This window comes from Hylobates moloch, unplaced genomic scaffold, assembly GCF_009828535.3.
Source record: "Hylobates moloch isolate HMO894 unplaced genomic scaffold, HMol_V3 SCAFFOLD_21, whole genome shotgun sequence".
In the NCBI taxonomy this organism is placed as follows: domain Eukaryota; kingdom Metazoa; phylum Chordata; class Mammalia; order Primates; family Hylobatidae; genus Hylobates; species Hylobates moloch.
Window position 1 is genome coordinate 42,638,604 of NW_026652296.1, and position 25,486 is coordinate 42,664,089.

The 25,486-nt window shown below is 42.5% G+C and overlaps 1 protein-coding gene and 1 pseudogene across 1 annotated transcript in view; one reads left to right on the forward strand and one right to left on the reverse strand.

The window, feature by feature from the left end:
• The window catches only part of DTD1 (D-aminoacyl-tRNA deacylase 1), a 164,681-nt gene that overhangs the window by 100,118 nt on the left and 39,077 nt on the right, over nt 1–25,486 (reverse strand). The window lies entirely within an intron of this gene.
• On the forward strand, nt 15,521–16,509 carry LOC116460875 (double homeobox protein A-like; annotated as a pseudogene).

Genomic DNA, 25,486 nt, shown 5'->3' on the forward strand with positions numbered 1-25,486 from the left:
TCTAAAACTTTCTTGGGGAGTATACAAAAAGTATTAGTTTTGAAATTATAAATTCTTCTTAAGAAAGCAGCCAAGCACATTTGAGATCTCTGTGTTTACGCTTTTTCTTTTTTTTAAGAATTCATTTAGATATCATAGAACTACAAATAATAAAGTTCATTTTCAATTCCTAAAATGTGCCAGATGCCATTCTTTCTACGGAGTGCACAAATGTGCCACCTTTCTACAGAGAGGTAAATGACCTGTCCAAAGCTGTCAGATGCCACACCCAAGCCTGGGGCATCAGGGGGCTGCTCCTCTAAGTGCAAGGCTCACTCTGCACCACAATCACATCAACTGCTAATCAGTGTCCCACCCCTACATAAGTGGGTAAGGCTGCTTGTGCCAAAACTTTCTTCTTTGATGCTAACATGGAGAGTGTTAATAAAGACTGACTCTGTGAAACAGATAAACATTTATATGTCAGTCATGTTTAACCAGTAGAATAGGAAAAAGTAAAGTCAGAGATCTTCCTCTTCCTACAACTTACTAACCAAGTTACCTGTGTGTTTACATGGGGTTGCACGCGAATGACAAACCATTAACAGACATTGAGAAATGAAACTGGCTAGCACAATGACTTCATCTCAGAAAAGAACGTCAAAGTTCATCCACATTTTCATCTATTAGTATCTATGGCAAAGACATAAAGCATAACAAACATTTAATTATTAGAAATTAAGTATAAATATCGTGAGGCTGAGGCAAGAGAATGGCATGAACCCGGGAGGCGGAGCTTGCAGTGAGCCGAGATCGCGCCACTGCACTCCAGCATAGGCGACAGAGCGAGACTCTGTCTCAAAAAAAAAAAAAAGAAATTAAGTATAAATAGAAGAGAGACTAGCTATAGCTTGGTATTTAGACCTATAGCTAAATCTTTTAAAAACAACAACAACAACAACACACAGGGGTGAGGGAAACACACACACACACATACACACACACATCTCAGACTATTATGCCCTCTGCCTAGAATGTTCTTCACCCAGATATCTACATGGAAAGGGGCTTAATAAATACTTTTTATAGACAGAAATAATGCTTAACAAGCAAACCTATTTAGTGTCACAGAGCCTTGCCACTTCTCTCTTCCGCTGTGGTAGCCAGCCTCCAAGACGTGCCCCAAGCATCCTTGCCTCCTGGTATTCAGGCCCTGTGTACTCCCCTCTAATACTGAATAAGGCTGACCTCTGTAACCAATAGAATATTGTGGAAATGTGTATGTGATTTGCAAGGCGAGGCCCTGAAGGACGTTGTAGCCTCCACCTTGAACTGCTCACTCTGGGGGAAGCCAGCACCGTGTCATAAGCCACGTCAAGCAGGTCTATGGGGAGGCCCACGTGGGGAAGAACTGAACCTCCTGCCAACTGCCCAGCAAAGCCTCTCCTGAATTCCGGGCTCACAGAAACTACATGAGATACTATATGTTATTGTTTTAAGCCACTAAGCTTGAGGTAATCTGTTACACAGTGATAGATGACTAATAGACATATCTGTATTTCTTTCTAAGATTCCAAGCACTTAATAGACAATAAGTGCTTGCTGACTTGAATTAAGGCAGTGGTGAGAATGATTTTCTGTTGAGCGATCTGGACTCCCTCATTCTGCTCCTTTTGTTGGCCAAGCCCACATTTGGGCAACCCAATTAGCTAAGGTTAGAGGTGCTATCTCTGGCCAAGAGAAATGGAAAGATTGCAGAAAAGTGATGGTCTGAGTTTTAGACCATTTTTATCTCCAAAGTCTCCAGGATTACTAGAGGTTCTTTGTCTATTTTCTAATAAATAAGAAGGGCTATTATCCTTTCCCCTTGTTTTTTTTCAGCATGTTGCCAACAGAGTAGTAATGCATAAATAGTAATGCATAAACCACAAAAGGCCCAGTGCTAGGTTACCTGTTAATTGGCAAAGTAGGCACTCTCAGCACATCCTGCTCATTTGTTGAGTAAGGGGTCCTTGTGACCAAAGAAAGACCACACATAGGTGATGGGATGTGCAAACTGGAACCTGAGAACGGCTTTTCCTTTACTTATAATAGTATTGCCTTTGACAAAATTCAAAGAAGATCCATGGATTAGTGTTGTATCAATGTTAATTTCCTGGTTTAGAACATTATATTATAGTTATGAAAAAAACAACCATTAAGGAAAGTTGAATAAAGGTATAAAGGTGATCTGCATCCTATTTTTGCAACTTTTTTTGTATGACAAATTATTTCAAAATTAAAAAGTTTAAAAACTAGAATTTATTTAAAGTAACAACAAAAAAGAATATTGCCATTAAAATTTAAATGACACTAAGCCCATTTACCGAAAGGCTGTGACGCCAGTTTTCCGGGGTGCGCTTGGAGAGGCTGTTCTGCCACGGCCACGACTAAGGAAGGTACTGAGACACGTGTGGAGTCTAAGCTTGATTTCAAACCTCCTATTCCCTGGTAAACAAAAGACTTCAAGTGTATGGGGTGTGATGTTAGCTATGTGAGGGCTGCAGGGACAAGAGCTGTCAAATCTACAATGGCAACTTCTCTGACGACCAGAGGAGCGAGGCAGACATAGTGCTCCGCCAGCATCCATGTGCTCCTTCGTGTTACCCGCGAGCCTCCCAAGAACTGAATGGGAACATGAGCAGAGGTGATGTGTAAGAGTCGGTGAGGTGCCTCCAGATCCCTGTTCCCCTGTCACCAGGTGGTGACACAAGCTAATAGAGACTGGATTCCTGAGTCAACGGAGTAGACTCCTGCCAAACTGTGTATAGTACTTTAGCAAAATTAACTTTTATTGTGTTAAGCCATAGAGATTTCTGAGTCTGTGTGCTGTGACAACTAGCATTTCTTAAGATAATCCCTATAAAGACAGTTCCATTTAGAGAATAATTAACCTAGAACTAAGAAAAAAGCCAAAGTGCTAAAAATTATCAAGTCACAATAAAATATTTGTACAGAAGAAAGAAAATATCCAAGCCTCCTTTATTTCCAGACGTTTCCTCCATTTTCCTACAAAGAAAACAGAAGTAAACAAATATTTACATAGAAAAATACTGCCACACTGCCTGTGTTAGGGAAAAAGAAGAAAACAAATGAAGCTGGGTGCAGTGGCTCACACCTGTAATCCCAGCACTTTGGAAGGCTGAGACACGTGCATCATCTGAGGTCGGGAGTTCAAGACCAGCCTGGCCAACATGGTGAAACCCCGTCTCTACTAAAAACATAAAAAATTAGCTGGGTGTAGTGGCGCATGCCTGTAAACCCAGCTACTTGGGAGGCTGAGGCAGGAGAATCGCTTGAACCTGGGAGGTGGAGATTGTAGTGAGCCGAGACCACACCATTGCACTCCAGCCTGGGCAACAAGAGTGAAACTCCCTCTCAAAAAAAAAGAAAAAGAAAGCAAGCGAAATGCCCATCAATTAAGAAAAGAATATGGCCATTCAATGAAATACCCTCTGGGGACCCCCAGGTATTGCCCCTGATGTGATGTGTGCTGCACCCACAATGCTCCCCTCCAGCATGGCTCTCAATTGTCCATGCTTACAGCCCTGCCATGCCACAGGGACGCCCATGCACTTTCTGTGATGGCTGATAATTGCTGATACAAGATGATAGGTACATGGTGGTCCATTATACTATCCCCTCTACTTATGTGAGTTTGGAGTTTTCCATAATACAAAGTTTTAAAAATAAGTATTTCAGAAAAAAATTGCCATAATTAAAACAGACTTAACCTTGCAACAAACAGAAATTATCACTCTCACTAAAAGCAGCAAGAAAACTAACTCATACAGATAAAGCAACTGGCCTAGTACATTACTGGTTAGAATGGGTTGCTAACAGATTAACTCATTAGTCTACTATAATCATTCACATAAATTCAGTGGTAATCGAAGCTATCTGTATCTGGATTAATTGAAGAGAGTTCATAACCTTCTCTGAAAAACAAAGATACTAAATTGGAAGCATTCCCACCAGACCTCATTTCCTAGGCTGTATTACACATCCTAAAATTATGGGTTCTTGTTTTGTTGTTACTGAAATTAAATTTAAGTGTTATAACATAGCTAAACATTCTAATAACCAAAAACAGTCTTTGAAATAACTTTATTCCAAACTACAGATTAAAATGAAATATATAAGCATGATCCATAAGCATTTATTAATTTTCTGAATCATGATTACTTTCTAAAATAATGTAATCTCACTTTAAAAGCACTGTTAATATTGATTAATGCTTTTAAAGAAAAAGGGTTTTTTTAGCAATGTAAGAGACTTTTATTTGCATATGTATAAAACCAAAGCCTCCCTTACCAACTTAACCTTTTATTCAACAGATTTTTTTTTTTAATGAGCTTTCTCAGGTTGAATAGATTATTTTTCCCAGCCCATCAAATACAGAGAATGTTTCTGACAGAGAAAAATACAGGTTCTGGAGACGAGCCAGTGTGACTCCCAGAGCTCTGGCCTGGAGAAACACAACAGAATGGGTAAGCACTGAACAATGGCTTTACACACAGGTACTGAGAGACTCTCCTTAAAACCAGCCAAGCTTTGGGGACAGAGTCCACAGATAGACCTGTAAACCCCTGCAACTACACTGAATTGACCTGGCCTTCAAAGAACAAATGGCGAGGACTTGAATACTTTCCAGAGCAGCTCACTCATGGAGGACCCAGTGCCACTGCATTAGTCCATTTTCATACTGCTATGAAGAAATACTCAAGACCAGGTAATTTATTTTTAAAAAAGAGGTTTAAGGGACTCACAGTTTCACATGGCTGGGGAGGCCTCACAATCATGGCAGAAATGGAAGGAGGAGCAAAGGCACATCTTACATGGTGGCAGGCAAGACAACATGTGCAGGGGAACTGCCCTTTATAAAACCATCAGATCTCCTGAGACTTGTTCACTATCATGAGAACAGCACAGGAAAACCCTCCCACTGGGTCTCCCCCACAACATGGGAAGATTATGGGAGCTATTATAAAATTCAAGATGAGATTTGGGTGGGGACACAGCCAAATCATATCAGCCACCCACTGGTCTGAGAAATTCTGGAGCTTTATTTGTTTAAACAGACCATATTATGAATTGGAAAGAAATCATATTTAAGGAAGTTCAGTCAGAAAAAATCTAAAGCAGTGCAGCCTGAAAGACTGTTTTCTATTGGGGCCCAGCTCTCTCACTTAGCCATGTCACATGACCTTGAACAAGTCATTTGAGGCCATCCCCATGCCCCTCCCCTCTCATGATGGCTGTGAGGGTCATATGCATGGATCTGAAACTTTAAAACTGTTTGTTCTCAAATGTGTTTTTATTAACAATGATGCTCTGTTATTATAATCCTCCACATATAACAATTTCATTTTTCAAAAGCAAGGTTTACTTTTGGAATTATACATTTCCAAAACAACAGCTTTCTAACATTTCATTTTTAAAAAGTAAATAAACTTTTGGAAAGAATGCCAGAGCTACTATCCAAAGAGAGATGTCTGATTAGAAGTTTATGAATTAACCACTGTCTAATTGTTAAACAAGTATGCTATTTGTCTGTTTAGCTCATACACCTTTCACAGTAATTATAAGCCACTAATAAGTAAAAATTATTTGAATTTCATAAGCTTACTTTAATTTTTAGGGTATTCTTATTTCACACTCAAAAATCAACATATTACTTTCATATATTAGCATACTTTAGACTAATATTTGAGTTCAAAGACAGCTAATTTATGAATCTGTTTGTTTGTTTGTTTTGAGACAGAGTCTCACTCTGTCACCCAGGCTGGAGTTTGGTGGTACGATCTTGGCTCACTGCAGCCTCGACCTCCCAGGCTCAGATGATCCTCCCACTGCAGCCTCCCAAGCAGCTGAGATTATAGGCATATGCCATAATACCCAGCTAATTTTTTGTAGAGATGGGGTTTCACCACGTTGCCCAGGCTCTTTTCAAACTCCTGGGCTCAAGCAATATGCCCACCTCAGCTTCCCAAAGTGCTGGAATTACAGGCGTGAGCCACTGTGCCTGGCCTGTTCTTTAATTAATTAATTAATTAAGTCAATGCCATGTGGCCACAACCCACTTGCTAAAAGCCCCAAGCTGCAGCTGGGTTTACCCTTTTTGCTTCAGGAAGTCTCAGACACACTGGCAAAAATTCTGTTTCTTAAGCAAGTCAGCCAACAACTGCTCCTGAACAACTCTCTCCTCTATTCCCCAGTGCCATTTAGTCCCTAAACAGACATGAAAGCATCCATCATTCTGTTCTAAATTCAGCAAAAATCCACAATTTATCATACTATTTTTAGTCCCACCCCATATCTGCATAGAGTTTTGCAGTCTACAAAGCATTTTTCCTATTGTGTCTCCCTTTCTACTGCTTCATACTGATGGAAATTCGGATGCTACTTCTGATACCAAAACACGTCTACAAGCTGGAGTTGAGAGTGCTTCATCAAAAATGAGACCAAAGTGCTCCAGCGGGATGGAAATGTCAAAGCTAGTAGAGTCCGCTTATGTGTGCCAGCCCCTAAGACTACACAGGACGAGGCAGCCCAGGTAGAGACACACTGCTCAAAAGTGGAGCTAGGAGTGTTACCCATGTATCCCTGAAAGGGTCCTTTGGTCCCCTGAGGCCCTCCAGGCTGCACCTGCCTTGGTCTAAAAGCTGGATGGACCCCTCCAGACTCAGCCTGCCAACTCCTGAATAGGAGCCAAGTACGTACCAGAAAGTAAAAATGTTGTCCAAGATTGTGACTGCCTTTTAATCCTAGGAGTTACTCTACCTTACTATAGATTGTAAACTGAATAAAACTAAAATGGCATTTTTCTTTTATTGCTTTAGAAAATATTTTTATAGCTATTATTTTCCAGCTAATATTTCTTGGGAATCCCCCAGATGCCTAGAAGTGCACTTAATTTCAAGGACGGGGTATATAAGTTTATGCAAAGACTTAAATGCAGACACTTCTCAGTGCCTGCATGCTGCCCCCTGGGCCCGCCCTATGTCAGCCCCAACCACTGCAGACAGTTCCACGTCAGCTTCAGCATAGCTGACAGTCAGTACTCCTCACCATGCACTGCAGGTCTTTTTGCCATGAGGCCTTCTCAGAAGCCATGGAAGCCTGCTGGCCTGCTTGAACTTCCAATGGGGACAGGAACCAGTGGCTAAAGGCCCTACCTCTCATCCTCTGGACACGTACCCTGGAAAGCATTCTGTCCACTTTGAATAAGTGGGCTGGTTTGAAAGACCCCAGATCTACCTCCATCCCTGCCCAGCTACAAGAATCTGGCAAGCCCTATGCCCTAATCTTTTGGGGCAGTGTTCTTAGCCTAGATCTTGGACTGTGCCCCAGAAGGATGCCAGAACCTACTAAAACCACAGTTCTCAATCTTAGCTACAGTTTAGAATCACCTGCAGAGCTTTGAAAAGTCTTGATGCTCAGACCACTCTCCAGAAAAATTTCACTGAACCGTTTTGGGTAGGGGCCCAAGCTGCACAGGGCTCAGCCTATGCTGGGACCTGAAAGTTCTAACGCTGGCCAGGAGCAAGATGCAGTGAGACAACTCTCAAAGGGGGCAGTCATGAGAGGGTTAACACAAACCCTCTCTTTATCAGAATATACTGGAGACAAAGGAGCCACAGAAGGACAGCTAGGCAGATTAGGTACCAACAATTTTTAAAACTACCAGCTGTTGGCTGGGAGCAGTGGCTCACGCCTATAATCCCAGCACTTTGGGAGGCGGAGGTGGGCAGATTGCCTGAGGTCAGGAGTTCGAGACCAGCCTGGCCAACATAGTGAAACCCCTCTCTGCTAAAAATACAAAAATTAGCTCAGTGTGGTGGCACAAGCCTATAATCCCAGCTACTCTGGAGGCTGAGGCAGGAGAATCACTTGAACCTGGGAGGCGGAGGTTGCAGTGAGCCAAGATCACACCACTGCACTCCAGCCAGCGTAACAGAGTGAGACTCCATCTAAAAACAAACAAACCAAACAAACAAACAAAAACTAACCAGCTGTTGTAACAGCTTTTTTGAAAATCCACCTCTTGCCACTGCTCTGAAATAGTATCCTTTATTATATTCTCGACTTCCCATAAATAATCAGGTTCTCTTTCAGGTCTCTCATCTAGTCTGCTAATAGGTTTCTCTCCTGCTCTGCCAGCACCATCTGTTGCATTACTAGAGTGTTGTAACATATTTTATATTTAGGAAGGCCAGTACCCTCTGTGAGATTTTCTAAAATTACATTTATCTCTTTAATTCCACTGGAATTTATTCAAAGGTATGGTATAAAGGATCTAAAATCATTAATTTTCCATAATTGCAACCAGTTGCCCAATTACTACCTACTGAGAAATCCTCCGTCTGCCTTTAGTTTGTAATGCCTGCTTTATCACATGTTACAACCATACACAGCAAATAGCACATAGTCAATTCTGAGCTGCCTCTTGCTTTCCCATAATTGGTCTAAGATCCTTGCCCTTAGGGAACTTATATTTTGGCAGAGGAAAGAGACAAGAAATGTAAAAAGTAAATAACCAATAGATACAGTGACAATATTTTAAAAGATACGTCTGAGAAAGGAAGTCAGAAGTGGAGCAGCATGGGGCACTGGGGGTTCAGTGCGGGGCAGCTGCAGCATGAAGTAGGGTGATCAGCGTGCAGGCCAGGAGTACAGAGCGGGAGGGCAGATTTCATCATGGAGAATGATGGCCAGGATGTGGGCAGGGAGGACGGGGCTGTGATAGGCTGCAACATGACAGGGAGACAGGGCTGATTTCACAGGCATGTGACCTGAGCAGGCACACAGGGCCTCGTACTCAACTGGTTCTGCACTTAGTTAAATGCTCTGCTATAGCCATGTGGAAACTGGCAACAATTTTACTTGTTTTGTTTTCGTGTTTGTTTTTGTTTTGACACAGGGTCTTCCTCTGTCACCCAGACTGGAGTTTAGTGGTGCAATCTCGGCTCACTGCAGCCTTGACCTCCTGGGCCCAAGCAATCCTCCCAACTCAGCCTCCTGAGTAGCAGGGACTACAGACATGCACCACCACAGTGGGCTAGGTTTTTTGTGTGTTGTTTTGTTTAAATTTTGTAAAGATAACATCTCCCTATGTTGCCCAGCCTAGTCTCAAACTCCTGGGCTCAAGCAATCCACCTGCCTCCGCCTCCCAAAGTGCTGGAATTACAGGCGTGAGCCACTGCATCCAGCCCAATTTTACCTTCGAATGTGTGTTTTGTAGGTGAAGTCCAACAGGACTGTGGCGCATGAGCATGAGTGGAGGTGATACACACGATATGGGGGTCTGATGCCTTTCCCTGCTGCCCACTGAGCACAGCACTTGGGATTCCACGAGCACAGCACTGGGTGGGCCCACAATGTACGGGAGTTCAGCGACACTCAACTCACATGTACAGTCAGCGTGTTACTTCTACAACTGAGTAAGGGGGTGCTGACAGCCCCAAGAGCTCACACTTTCCATCTGAACCAGAACTTGCCTTGAACACAGAAAAAGCAATGGTGTTCTAAGAAACATGAATGGCTTTGGGAGACCAAGGCAGGCGGATCATGAGGTCAGGAGATTGAGACCATCCTGGCTAACACAGTGAAACCCCGTCTCTACTAAAAATACAAAAATTAGCCAGGCTTGGTGGCAGGCACCTGTAGTCCCAGCTACTCGGGAGGCTGAGGCAGGAGAATGGCGTGAACTCGGGAGGCGGAGGTTGCAGTGAGCGGAGATCACACCACTGCACTCCAACCTGGGCGACAGAGCAAGACTCTGTCTCAAAAAAAAAAGAAAGATGAATGGCTGAGAAAGCCCATCAGAGTCTTTCTCGCCCGAGTCTTGTCTTGTGTTAGCCACCACTTCCCCTGGACATGCTGACTCAGAAAGCAAACGAGGCGACCCACAGTTCCCTGACCTGACAGTACCTCCTGACTCATCAGTGAACTGAACAAGACAGAGGTGGCAGGACATGTGTGAGACAAAAAGAAGGAATATGTTAGTTCCCACTGTTCTGGTAAGAATGAAATTCATATGATGTAGGAGCTATAAAATACAAATTGTGTAATTCTGGTCATTCCACATACAAGTTAAATTTGCTTTTTTTTTTTTTTTTTTTTTGAGATGGAGTCTTTCTCTGTTGCCTAGGCTGGAGTGCAGTGGCACGATCTCAGCTCACTTCAAGCTCTGCCTCCTGGGTTCATGCCATTCTCCTGCCTCAGCCTACCCAGTAGCTGGGACTACAAGCGCCTGCTACCACACCTGGCTAATTTTTTGTATTTTTAGTAGAGACGAGGTTTCACCATGTTAGCTAGGATGGTCTCGATCTCCTGACCTCGTGATCCGCCCGCCTCAGCCTTAAATTTGCATTTAAAAGTGGCACTGCACAATATAAATGGTAAAATTCAAGCTAATAATTTAAATTTTTTATTTGTCCTTGGTTATAATGACTTAAAACAGAAAACAGAAGCACCATGACAAGTGGAGGAGGAAAAGAGAGAGATGAAAGAAGAGAAAATGCTTTGCCTTTTAGTGCCTTTTAAAGTACTTTTCTACTGCTCTTTGAACAAGGAATCTGGCATTTTTCATCTTACACTGAGCCCTGAAAATGCTCTAATTCAGCCTATGGATGACCTAGGAAAAATGTCCCCAAGCAAGGCACTGGGCACTCTCTTGTCCTCCTGGTCCCTCACTGCACACCCTAGATCATTGCTCCTAAACTCAGCTGTAGATGCAACCATCTCTGGTCCCATCCCCAGAGAATCTGGTGTCATTGGCTTGGGGTACAGCCTATGCATTGGGAATTTTCACAGCAGCTCAGGTGATTCTAATGCACATTCAAGGTTGAAAACCAGTGGCTTAGGTCAAAGCTACCAAGTACTAAGCACACCTGCCCATCAACAGCCACAGACCCTGCAGTTGGCCTCCCAGCAAGGCCTGCCGTGGTATCAGAGAAGACTGCACCAGCTTCCTATACCCGTGACCCGTCCTTTATCTATAATATGAGCCAACAACAAAGGGCCGCTGGCTATTTGAGGGAGATTATCAGCACCAAAGAGAAGGGATCAGGTGAACAAAGAGAACAACTGGTCCTGCAGGGCCAACAGTGATTCAGGGAACAGAAGAGATCTTTTCAAAGCCCTGCTCCTGACGTGGGCCCCATCTAGGTTGATGACACCACTCTCCCCTGGCCCCTGCCCATCTGTTCCTGCTCTGTTCCTCTCTACCCTGGCCCAGTGCAGCAGTTCTCACCTTTCAGGTCTTTCCGCCTCCTTTACCTCGCCCAGTCCAATCTATCTGCCATCCTGCTACAAGAGGGTCACAGCTGAGGACTACTTCTGACCTTCCCCTCACTGCAAAACCCTCCTCAGTGGCTGCCCACTGCCCACCGCCAAAGGACAAAGGTACAAGCTCCTTACCAGGACACAGCATTGCCACCATCTGGCTGCCTCTCCATCCTCATCATCCTCCCCACCCCCTGCCTTCTTGCCCCATCAGACTCACCTGCTTTCATTCCCCAAGAGGTTCAAGTCTCCATGCTCATGTCCTGATCTTCTGGGCATGCACTACCCTTGCCCCAGGCTTTCAGATCCAGCTGCCTCTTCCTCAACCTTCGAGATGCAACTAAGACATCTGTTCTGTGCTCAGGGACACCTATTTTGACGACCAAGCCCCCATCAAGCCTCCCTGTATTCCACTCACTCCTTCAGCACCGGGCAAATAACATCCTCTCGGAACTGCCCCAATGTGACTTCCATCTCACTAAGGGACGAGCTCTTCAAGAAAACAACCATGGCTTATCGCTCTTTCTAGTACCCACCACACAGAAATCTGGCACATGAAAAGTAGTTAATAAATATTTATAAAAAGGAACCAAATGGAGGCAACCACCCCAATTTCTACATGTAAAGTTAAGGGTCAAGTATAGAAATGAGCCTCTCACTCAAAGCCAATGAAAACACCAATACATTTTGGAAAATAGATATTCGCGATGAAAATTAAGTTATTTGCATTTGTTATTTCTGAAATACTTGGCCTTTGAGACTTTCAGCTTGATTGATTAGAAGAGCAGAGAAAGTTGGAATTCCTTTCCCCCATTGTCAGAGCTTTACTTTGTTCTGCTGAGCTCAAGTTAAAGCCAAATGTAAGTGGTTCGTCTCAGAAGGTCAGGGCTGATGAGCCTGAAATGCAATGGGGTCCATATGGCTCATTAACATGCATGCCCGCCTCTCTCGACATCTGATTTCCATCAGCATACAAAGACTGATGCCTGCAAAGTTCCTAAGGGTCCCCAGTGGAGATTTCAAAACCATGTTGGGTTGTGGGTCTTTTCTGGAGAATAAAGTCTAAGGAAAAACACTGTCAATAGAGACAGCCAATGAGGGCACATGAGGAAAGCAGACCTATGAATGGCCAACTGTCAACACCACAGAGTCACTGGTTTCTAGCACCAGAAAGGCCCCATAGGATCACCTGGCCCAACCCTCTAACCTGACACATGAAGACACCAAATCCAAGAGGCTCTGTGATGTGACCAAAGTCACTTAGTAGGAGTCCTGCCAGAATTCCCAGGCACCCAACTCCCAGACCTGCTTTAGGCTACTCCTCTTTTCCTTCCTTTAATTCCTCAAGGGTTTTCATGAGGAAAAATGAAGGACAAAACTACACTCCGCATCATTTGTATTACCCAGCCTTTAACAGAGAGACAGATGGGGTGAATGGTAGATTCAGGACTACAGGAAGCCCAGGGACCCCCTTGAGATGCGGCCCACAAGCTCCATGGGAAGGTGTGTGCACAGCAGCAGGCATCTGCACAAGGAGAGCCCCTTTCCTTACAAACCCATGATGACATTCTTCCATGATGGGCATTTCAGCCACCTACAGAACAAATGCCAGACCAAAGCCAGCTGCCAACTCATCACGGGCGTTGACAGCCACAGACAGGGTACATAATGAAGGTGTGCCATGCCTGCCAGTGCCTTGTACCTGTCCAGTGAGGCCTCGCTTCTGCTTTGGTCTCTCCCAGGGCCTTGGACACAAATGTGAGGTAGACGCCTAACAACAGGCCTCCACCATCTGCAGCAGCAATCCAAGGCCTTGGATGACCTCATTTCAAATGCCAAGCATTCTACGTCTCTAGGAAGGATGAAGGAAAAAATACCCTCGGAATTACTATTTATACACTATGCCCAGAATCCTGAACTGATGACTGAAACATGTCCACTCTGCCATATGCTAAAATACTGACATTTCATTTTTAGCGCCTTTAAATATATAGTCCTTAAAACACTATGAAAAAGGAACCCATCAAAGCCCCAAACTGACTCCCAGTTGTGATTCCTGTTGTTGCTGTTATTTTTCAGGCTGGAGGCCACAGACCTTTTACCCTTACCCATAATCCAGGCACCAAAACATAAAAATGAATGCCACATTTTTGCAAAACACCATTTCAGCCAGGAATAGGATTCCAATGTAGTGTAAATGTTAAGAAACCTCTGTGGTTTCTTTGTATAGTATTCCACTATTAATAGGGAAACCTGGGAATTCTCCTAGGGATGCAATTAAGCATTAAAAACAGAAACACATAACAACAGGCACACAGAGACTTCATTTTAGGTATTGAGGCCACATCTCCAAAGCTTGCAGGAGCTGGTATCTAAGACTATCTCATTTTTCCAGAACTGGTAGGAAGACACAACTGGCCTCAGGCCTCTGTTTCTGGTCCGGGCACTGCAATCTAGAGTTACACACAGATTTCTCCCTGCAGGTATGTAAATTAGGAGACCAGTTCCTCCTTGTTTCCATTTCTGCAGGTGAAAATTTAGATGCTTCAATAAAACTCCTGATGCTGCACTCCTCTCCAAGTCCTGAATTTATCTCTATCTCTCATCTATCTACCTATCTTTATAGAACTCCATGTACCACAGTTGATTGATTGAATGATTCATTGATCGGTTGATTTACAGACAAGTTCTCACTTTGTTGCCCAAGCTGGAGTCCAGACGCACGATCATGGCTCACTGTGGCCTCAACCCCCTGGGTTCACACAATTCTTCGCCTCAGCCTTCCGACTGGCTGGGGCTACACGCATGCACCCCCACATTCTGCTAATTTTTTTTATTATTATTTGTAGAGATGGAGTCTTGCTATGTTGCACAGGCAGGTCTCAAACTCCTGGGCTCATGCGATACTCCTGCCTTGGGCTCCCAAACTCTTGGGATTATAGACGTGAGCCACTGCACCCGGCCCCATATGCCATGGTTGAATGAAATAAGCTGAGCTCTGACCTGATTCCTTTCCTCCTCCTTCCCTTGATTGGCCTAATGTCACACCTCAATATGGAACCGATTTATCTCAAATCTATCCTGGGTACTGAAATAGACTTGGAATGAATTCCTGAATGGACGTCTCATCTCACCTGATGCCAAGTAAAGGAACCAAGATGAGAAATGAATCTACACAGGTTCCAAGCAACTCTTTCAGGTCTATTATTCTTAACCTTTGATGATTCCTCCTCCTGTTTCATTTTATTAAATTCTATTAAGAAAGACATGAAAGAAGCATAAAAGAAAAGTTGGCTGAGCCTACCTGGTATTTTATTCACAGGTCACATCTGGGAGGTATACATGTTCTGTTTTTTAAACCTGACGGTTTTCCCAAAATATCTTCTTGGAGAAAGCTACATAGTTTTGAGGCAATTTTATCGTTAACAATAATTCTCACTCAGTGAGACACTAACTTAGAACAAGTCCCTGTAAAACTCCCAGTTTAGCCATTTATTGAATAAAATAATTCTACCAACTTAAAGATCCTAGAGCCCACATTAACATGTGCTGAAGTGAGGTGTTGTTATACCATTCTCTGTACTTCTAGTATGTTTGAAATACTTCAAATTTTAAAAACAATAACAAACATTATAAAGGAGCAATTTTCTATTGCCTAGAAAATCTAGATCCACAAAAGGAGATGTAAAAAAAAGCGATTTTGCATCATCATTAGTAAGAGCAAAAAATTGCGACCAACTCCATAAATCCATCAAAAGGAAAATAGCTACACAAAATGCAGTATATTCACAGGACAGAATCCCATCTTGCAGTTAAAATGAATGATCTAGCTGCATATGTAACCACACAAATGCCCTTGTGCGGTGGGAAAGAAAGCATGTTTCAGAAAAACATAGGCAATACAGGACCATTTCGGTCAAGCACCTGTGCACATACAAGTGCATGTACACACACACACACACACACACACATACACACACACATACACCCTGAATCTAACCTTAAGGAAACATCAGACAAACCCAAATTAAGGGACATGCTTCAAAATAACGGGCCTGTATTCTTCCAGAGACTCAAGGTCATGAAAGTCAAGGAAAGACTGAGGAAATGATCCAGAATGAAAGATGCTAAAGACACATGACAACCAAATATGAGGCATGATTCTGAACTGGATCCTTCCACTATGAAGACCTTCTTGGGACTCTCTTCCAGCATGGCTGAAGACAACTCTTCACACAAGATGGTAGCAACAAGTCATAGGTGCAATTGCACCAAATTCACAGAAGATTAATTGAAAATTCTCACCAATAGCTTCAATCAAAAACTTTACTCAGATTACGCTATCAAACAAAAACTTGCTTTAGAAATCAATACAGAAGATCCGCCCAGAATCCAGATTTGGTTTCAGAATCAAAGAGCTAGGCACAGATTCCAGAAAAGACCAGACCTGAGACTTTAGAGTCAAGCCAGAGCCATAAGCAAGATCAACCTGGTAGAGAAGCCAGACGGTGTTGTACTACCTACAGCACCTCTCAACTACGCACTCTCAACAAGGCATTTATGAAAAACCCATACCCTGGGATTGATTCCAGAGAACAAATTGCTAAATAAATTGGTGCTCCAGGCTGGGCATGGTGGCTCACACCTGTAATCCCAACACTTTGGGAGGCTGAGGCGGGTGGATCACCTGAGGTCAGGAGTTTGAAACCAGCCTGACCAACATGGAGGAACCCCATCTCTACTAAAAATACAAAATTAGCCAGGCATGGTGGCACATGCCCACAATCCCAGCTACTGGGGAGGCTGAGGTGGGAGGATCACTTGAATCCAGGAGGCAGAGGTTGCAGTGAGCAGAGATCATGCCATTGCACTCCAGTCTGGGCAACAAGAGCGAAACTCTGTCTCAAAAAAAAAAAAAAAAAGAAAGAAAGAAAAGAAAAGAAAAAAAAGAAAGAAATTGGTGCTCCAGAGTCAAGAGTCCAAATCTGGTTGCAAAATCAAAGATCTAGATTTCATCTTCAGAGAAAAAGGGAACCTGTTACATCCTTAGAACAAGAAGACCAGGGGCAGGATCTCTGAGGGACTTCAAGGTACAGAAGACACATACAATAGCACCAAACTCACTAGCAACTCTCACTTCCCTAGAGCCAGAACATGGTGAAAACACTCAAGTTCAGTGTATTTAGTGTTATCAACTCGGGTCCCAAATCTCTCTCACGGTCTTCCTGGGAATCTATCCTTCTGCTGAAACTGCAAGCTAAGCCTTCTGAAGAGGGTAAAGAACTTGGCCAGGTGCGGTGGCTCATACTTGTAATCTCAGCACTCTGGGAGGCAGAGGTAGGAATATTGCTTGAGCCCAGGAGATTGAAACCACCCTGAGCAACATAGCAAGACCCTGTCTCTATGATAAAAAATAAAATAAAATAAATATAAAGAACTGTAGGAGGCAGAGATAGGTACAAGAGGCACCACACTACCCTACTGACACAGCCTGGATCCAGAGTTCAGCAGACCTTGAGACAATGAAAATAAACTTAATAATAATAGTAATAAAAGACCTCCTTGGGATAACTGGTAAATTATGAATGGAGTCTGAAGATGGCTGCTAGTAAAATGTCAATGCTAATTTTCTAATTTCGACAGCTGTTTTGGGGCTTCTATAAGAGAATGTCCCTGTTTGCAGGAAATATACTAATGAATTCAGGTGTGAGAAGGCATCAGGCCAACAACTTACTCTCAAGTGATTTCAGAAAATAAAGTCCCTGATACTGTTCTCCCAAACTGTCTGCAAGTAAAAACATCATACACCTTATACCATATACTAAAACTAACTCAAAATGGATCAAATATCTAAATGTAAAAGCTAAAACTATAAAACTCTCAGAAGAAGACATAAAAAACTTCATGATTTAGATTTGGCAGTGATTTCTTGGATATAATATCAAAAGCACAGGCAACAAAAGCAAAAATAGACAAATTGGATTTCATCAGAATTAAAAACTTCTGTACATCAGAAAACACCACGAACAGGGTGAAAAGGTAATCCACAGGATGAGAGAAAATATTTGCAGATCATCTAACTGTTAAGAAATTAATACACAGAATACATAAAGAACTTCTACAATTCAACAATAGAAAAACACAAACCAATTCAAAACTGGGCAAAGAACTGAAATAGATCTCCAAAGAAGATATACAAATGGCCAAGAAGCACATGAAAAGATGCTCAACATCACTAATCATCAGAGAAATGTAAATCAAAACCACAATGAGATACACTTCACACTTACTAGGATGACTAGTATCAGAAAACACACACACACACAAACACACACACAAAACAGCAAATGTTGGTGAGGATGTGGGGAAATCAGAACCCTTGTGCATTGCCAGTAGGAATGTAAAATGGTACAGACACTGTGGAAAACAGTATAGGGGTTCCTCAGAAAATTAAACAAAGAACTACCATACGATCCACAACCTGTACCTAGGTATTTACCCAAAGGAATTAAAAGCAGGGTCTTGAAGAGATATTGGTACACCAATGTGAACAGCAGCACTATTCACAACAATGAAAAAGTGGAAACAACCCAAGTGTGCATGGATAAACAAATGGATAGACAAAATGTGGTACACAAGAGAATATTCTGTGGCCATAAAAAGAAAACTCTGACACATGCTATGAACATAAGGCTCAACATGGATGAATCCTGAAGAAATTATGCTAAGCGACATAAGCCAGTCACAAAGGGACAAATACCATATGATTATTCATATGATACTCAGAGTGGTCAAATTCAAAAGGCAGAAAGTATTATAGAAGGGCTGTTGCCAGCGGGTGTAGGGAGAAGAGAATCAGGAATTACTACTTAAGGGCATAAAGTTTCAGTTTTGTAAGATAAAAAGAATTCTGTAGATAGGCTGGGAGCAGTGGCTCACACCTGTAATCCCAGCACTTTGGGAGGCCGAAGCGGGTAGATCACTTGAGGTCAGGAGTTTGAGACCAGCCTGGCCAACATGGTGAAACCTCATCTCTACTAAAAATACAAAAATTAGTCAGGCATGGTGACGCATGCCTGTAATCTCAGCTACTCGGGAGGCTGAGGCAGGAGAATTGCTTGAATCCGGGAGGTGGAGGTTGCAGTGAGCTGAGATCACTCCACTGTACTCCGGCCTGGGCGACAGAGCAAGACTCCATCTCAAAAAAAAAAAAAAAATTCTGCAGATAGATGGTGATAATAATAGTTGCATGACAATGTGAATATACTAATGCCACGAAACTGTATACCTAAAAAATTTAGGTTATGTATAATTTAACACAATTTAAAAAAATCTTCTGACATATACACACCCAGAGATACCATGTGTAAATGTGGGTAAACATATTTTTGTTAAGTCTGGAAGTAAATACATAGAACTTATTAACGGCGCTACCTCTGAGAATGAGAGTTATTGTCAAAAATATTTTTAGTGTATCTTAAACTTCTAAATTCTTAAAAGAATACTGATTTTATGTATTAGGTATAACAAAAATTGATATAAAAATGCTATTTTATGGACTCATGAGAAAAAAGATAGGAAAATAACTGTTTCTATAAAAATACTTTTCTACCCAGGAATACTATAAAAGCTTACTATTAAAAAATAACATTTCTAAATTGTTACTTTCCAGTTAATACACTGTTTTCTTGATTGGAATTTTTTTTCAAGTAGTAATTATGATAATAAGAGACTCTTCCCAAGAGAAAATGAAGGGGTCAAAGGGACAACATGAAACTTAAAAAAAAAAAAAAAAAAATCCTCAGAGCATAAGGCCAGATCTGGTCTGGATTTCAAAATGAAATTTTATAGAACTTATACTTATCCCCTGAAGGTTTCATGACCCAACAATGACACGAATGGTTAATAATAGTCTTCGCCCTCCCTCTGCAGTCAAACAGCCATGCAATTCCTGAACAGAGCCACTGCCCGGGGGATATATGAGTATCATGTTCCTGACTTAGCAAAGGAGAAGTGGAAAATAGAAACAAGGCCACAAACTTAGATCTTTCCATTACACAGAAATTGAGGCTTCCGGGCTTCACTTTCATGATTAAAAATAGAAAAAGAAATTGACTTCACGTTTTATGGAAAATAGTCAAAGGAATATATTTTATGTTAAGAATATTCATAGATGTGCCATTCTTTTGTGTTTCATATTGACAGAAATAATTGCGATGGTGGAGCTAGTGAGGCATAAAGTGGCTGCTGCGAGACTCTTGACCAGATAGCAGCAAGAGGCATGCTGGAGCCCACAGTAGGGCAACCTTCTCCAGTCCTGACTTCCACTCCGCCTCTGGAGCAGCTGCCTCCCTTCTGACAATGATTTTCCATAATTTCCAAGCTCAGTGAACACCAGGAAACACACTTTTCCAAAAATAAATCTTCCTTTTTCTGACAAGCTCCTATGACAGACATTTAGAAATTTCCCTGAAAATATTAGCTACGATAGTATACATAAATCAAATTCAATATATATGTTTCTTGGGCTTTTTACAGTATCTTTTTAGAATTAATGTTTTTGTATTTGGGGGAAAACTGGGCAATAGTGAAACATTTGGCTTCATGTTGACCAAGAAAAAGGAGCCTGCTTCCCTGAACTTGCTTGCTTTTTTTTTTTTTTTTTTTCTTAAAAAAAAAAAACCATCAAACAAGTTCTGGCTTTTGTGTCCAGACTGTGCCAAAGGATCACTAAAAACCAGGGTGAGCGTCGCACTCCTTGATGTCCAATGTCTGATGTCATCACAGAAACTCATGCCATGGAATCCCTCCACCATGCTGGCCTTAGAGGCAAGAATGGGGTCATTCCTGCAGTGAACTGTGGGAGGTTGAACTTTACAATATTACTCTCTAATGCTCAAGCCACAGTATGAAAGAACCAAACATGAGTCACTGACAGAAAAGCTCTACTGTGGAAGGCAGAACATGAGAGTGGTTGAGGGCCTCCAAAGTGTATTCAGAATCTTTCCACAGCTCCTAAATGTCCTTTCTGCCACCCTGTCACAAGCCACACATCCCCCGATCCTGAGCCTACACTAAACCCAGTCTCATCCATCTCTGCAAACACAAATCAGAGCTCTCAACATTCTAATAGGTCTTTGGCTTACTAACAATAAAAGCCAAATTCCTTACCTTGGCCCATGAGGCCTTGTTCCATCAAGCCCAGGTCACAGCTCTGGCCTCAGGTTCTGCCCCTCTCCGTCACGCTCCAAGCTCCAGTCACACTGGCCTTTCTTCCACCAGTCACCCTAGAGCTCTGCATCTGCTGACCCCTCTGTCTGGCACTCTTCCTTCAGTCTTCACTGGCTCCCTCTTATCTCAGCATCCTTCCCTAGTACTGGTACCTAAGGGGACCTCTAGCCAACAGCATTCTCTACACCTAACCCTGTTTGATTTCTTTATATCATCAGAATTTTAAATTATACTTGTTTTTGTTTGTTTCTCCACTAGAATGGAAGCTTCATGAGGGTACAATGTTGGTTCAGTGCTGGACCTACATGCAGGGCCAGCACAGAGCAAGCACCCAATAACAATCTGCTGGATGAATGTATGGGATGAGTAGGTAGTGAGCAGGTGAGTGGATGGATAGATGGATGGCTGGATGGATGGATGGATGGATGGGCAGATGGATGGACATATGGGTGGATGGATAAGTGGATAAATGAACAAGCAAGCAAACTAACAGACAAATGAGCATGAGCTTTTTATTCAAGGGCATTACCATTGTGAAATCCTTGCCATACCACGTGATGGGGAGCCAAAGGCAGGAAGAAAGGCCTCGCCTAGATGGGCACTGAGGTAATAAGCATCATGTGTGAAGAGCTACCTATCTGAAATGAACCTTGAAAGATGGGGAAGACGTCAGCAGGTAGAGACAGGGAAGGAGTTCATTTCAGGTGGATAAGCAGAGACACAAAGGAGAAAAAATTGTGATACTTATTCATGAAACAATAAATAATCTGCAGGAAACTAGTCTACAATTCATTGTGAAAAGCTTTTACCATGAACTGAATAGGTAATAATACATCATAAAATATGAGCCCTTAACAATTTCCCAGGTGTGTTTAAATGTAAATGATCAGCCAACTGCCCATGGAAGCCTCCACATTCATGCATTTCATTAAATTACAATTTCCATGCAGAGGCTAAGATGTCGATCACTCTGGGTTTTTATTCTAGTTCCATTAACACTTCGACAGATGAGTAAGGCATTCCATGTCTGGTACTCAGAAAGCCAAGAAAACTATAAATTACTTTCAACTACAAGTCTTAAAGTGGCTACACCGCTACAATCTTGCCCACTCATTGAGCAATCCACATGGTGGGCTCATCTCTCCTAGGAAAAAAGTTATTACCCCAGCACATGCCTCAATGTCACCCAGTAGAGCGGCTGATCATCAGTCACTAACATATTGAGCTGTTGTTGCTGCATCGGCTTTTCCCTGACACATCTGTAATTGTGTTGAGAAGGCACCATATTCTGGAAACGTTTTCATCACTGCCTGTGTGGCAGGGGGAAGGGGTGTTGGGAGACTGAGGGCTCGCTGATGAATAAGAACAGCCTCACATGTGACCTCAATAATCAAGCAAAGCCATCTTGTTTCCTGGCAGCTGCAGTAACATAGGTTGTAAAATATTTTTAGACATTTGGGGGTGGGGAAGGGAGGGCAGGGTGGTCCAGAAGAAACCAACGCTTGGAGCAGATGATCACTGCAAGGCCTGATTCTCTCTCTATTCTAGTAGTTCTCAAATGTCAGTGTGCTTAGGAGCACACAAAGACCTGGTTAGAAACATAAATGGGCTACTCTTCTGCCTTCCTCATCCAGACACTCAGGAACTCTGGCTCAGAAAACCTGGGTGGGCCTAGGACTCTGCATTTTAGTAAGCACCATGGGTGGCTTGATGCCAGTGGTCCTCAGGCTGCTGTTTGAGGAACACTACCACCAACTCCTGGATAACTTTGGCAGAGAAAGAATGTGTAATCTCTGCACACAACAGCCCCCAGTCCACCAGCCTCTTCACTTCATGGGACTTCCAGAGAATGTGACAAAAGTCCTGGTCCCCTTTTCCCAGCAAAAGGCACTTGCACACATCCACACATACAAAACTTGTGGGATAAACTCAGGCCAGTCTGTGAGCCCCTAAGAGTCTACTTGATCCAATTCACACCCCACTGGCCCATCCTAACCTTCTCTTAAAGACTAGGATTTAAAAAGATAACTACCTCATCAGTCATTACAGACTACACCTATACTGCAGCAAGTTGGCAAACACCTCTGTGTAGATAAGGGTTTTACCTACACCTTTAAAGAAAGTATAGCAAGACCTGTATTTTTTAGATTTCTATCACTTCCAGATCTTTCATTCTCTCTCCATTACTAATGCAAATGTTTTGGCAAGGTTTTCTACAAAACACCACTGACTGGCAGAACATTTTTCTACAATTACCCAGGACTATGAAGCTCCTGGTAAATCAGTTAACAAGCTAAGAATTCCCAATTAAAATACTGAGTCTGTTTAACTAAATTATTGCTATGCACAATGTATAAATCCATGGAAGGAAAAATTCTACCTCTCTCCCTTGAGAATAAAAAGGATGCTGTTAATCTTTGGCAGGTCAAGTCAGTAAGGTAAGGAGTTTGTTTTTTTAACACACACACAAATGGGATTATAAGATTAAAATAACTAGGAATCTGCCCAAAACACATATACAGGAACAAACAAATAAAGCCCTTAAACCTTAAATGCACTACCCCATTAGTGTCCTGAGAGATTGGTTTAAAGCAAAACAGATGTTTTGCACTGGCTGGAGATTAGAAATGTCTTATGTGTCAATGGTAGAAGAGAAACAGATCCTAGTTTTTAATTTACCAGACATATTCCAATAGAAGAGAAAAAAACTCTTTTCAATTTTTGCAATTTCCTTAACCTGTGCTATGGATTTAACACAGTAAGGTGAAAGTCAATTGATTAATCAATTCATCAATGGGTCCCCAACAAAGAGACAGTCAAGCCAGCCTTGTAAAGGCTTCTTTTTAAGCCCACTATGAGCTGACTTAGGACAACCATCTATTTGGAAACAAATTAAAGTGATAAAAGTGATCCCTTGCAGCTCTCCACCAGGAAGAAAAACATCTACTAAGCTCACACCCTTTCATACCAAATATTCATGCAATAGGCAGGCATTACCCCAGGCACTGACAAGGACTCAGGATAAATTCTGACTGTGCAGAGCAGTGGGCTGGGCTGAGTGAGGTCAGGAGCCAGGATCTCTACACCCAACTCACTCCCCAGAGGGTTGAGCTGATCTCATAATTCATGGAAAGCAGGTGTTCAGACAGAAAGGATAAGAAATCCATGTGTGATTCCATGTGCGGTGAAGGTCTGGCCAGGTGGCGCCCTAGCCCTGGTAGGAGGCCTTCCATGTGGGAGCCTAGGTCCCAGAAGTCAGCGTCACTGACAAAGACTGCACAACAGCAACAACTCTGTAATGAGGATGCTTTGCTGAGTTCCCACTTCTGTTTTGGTGATACTTCAGCATAAACAAAGCTGGAGTCTCAGTCAGCGTTTGTTCAATAAATTAATATGACAAAGTGAACCAATATTACTGGAGTAATTGACAGGATCTGGCTACCATCTTGGCAATCAGACTTTAAAATATACTCCTGCAGCAAGTCAACAACTCGAGCTTGGTTCAGGCCATGTGAACAGTGAAGCTGAAACCAACCGCAATTAGAGAGCTAGAATCTAGAATTCAAGCCTAAAAACAGAGTGAAAAGGAGTACATTTAAATAACTGTTCTTCCATGAAGAGATCCAAAGTTATTAGCAACAACATAATTCTTCCTTATATTCAGAGTACTTCTCATTTGATTTGTCCCCCAAACTGAAATATGCAGCAAATGAGAGCTCCCCTCTGTGCACCTGTGATGGGGCCACCTGGTAGAAGCAAGCCACCTGTGTGCTCATGTGTCCTTCATTTCACCTCCGGATTCCACAGCAGGTAATGAAAAGGCTGCCCCTGTCACTGGAAGTATAAATAAATAAAACCAAATGGAATTCTTTCCCTCACATCCCCTTACCCTACATATTTCTTTCAGATCCTACAGAATCCATGAATGTCTCAATCTTGACATTCCAAGGTCCAGGCACAGGGATTAATGCTCGCTGATAAGACAAGTATACAGAGAAAATTATGGACAAAGCAACAGTGATACTCAGAGGAGCGTAAAATTAATAGCTCCGTAAAATTAAAGGCACCGTGTTTCGCTAGCCAACTCATCCCAGTGATTTGTCAATAAACACGTCCGTTAACTCAAACATGTATATTTGAAAGTTCATTTTTTTAGCTCCTTCCAGCATTTCAATTTAATGAGGACTTCAATGGCACTAAATAAATGAGAATGTAAATAATTAATGGCAACACTATGAACTAAGTGGGTCCTAGGCCCCAGGGAAGAGTCCTTCAATTACCAAATGGCCCTTCTCACCAGGAAAAACCTCCATCTGCCCCCCCCCATCCATCTGAGGCTCAGGAAAACAAGCCCTACTCAGGGGAAGAGCACTTAAGATGAAAACAAGACAAGAATAAGCTTCCATCATAGAAATGGCAGGCTAGGGTGTTAAAATCTCCCAATATCTAGCCACCAATGGAAGAGCTCATGCACCAGCAATCATGCACTAGGCAATAATAAGCAGGATGTTCCTACCAGAATCGTGTTCTCCTGCAAAAAATGCACCAAGAAAAACAGCAGTCAGTTGGTTCTGCTGCTGCTTCCATGTCCTGTTCCCTTTGGAAATATGTCATTTGGAGCAAGAATGTAATGCTCTCCTTCCAACTTCTCACTGCCAGGACATAGCATGAAACCCACGCAGCAGCCTATAATGGAAAGCATGCAGATGCTGCAGCAGCCAGTTCTGCAAACAAGCAGAGGTCCAGTTAGAAAGGCAAACTGCTGGTTACCTTTACCAGCTCAGTCTTCACCAGCAGTAGCTGCATCACATAAGTAGAGCTCTGAGATTCTTGAAAATAAGAATCTACCCCTATTTGAAGTAGAACTTTGAAAACAACAATTGGGAATCCCTTCTACTTTCCATATCGTTAAAGGTCAGCTAAAACCTCCAGTCCCCTGGGAGGCCCA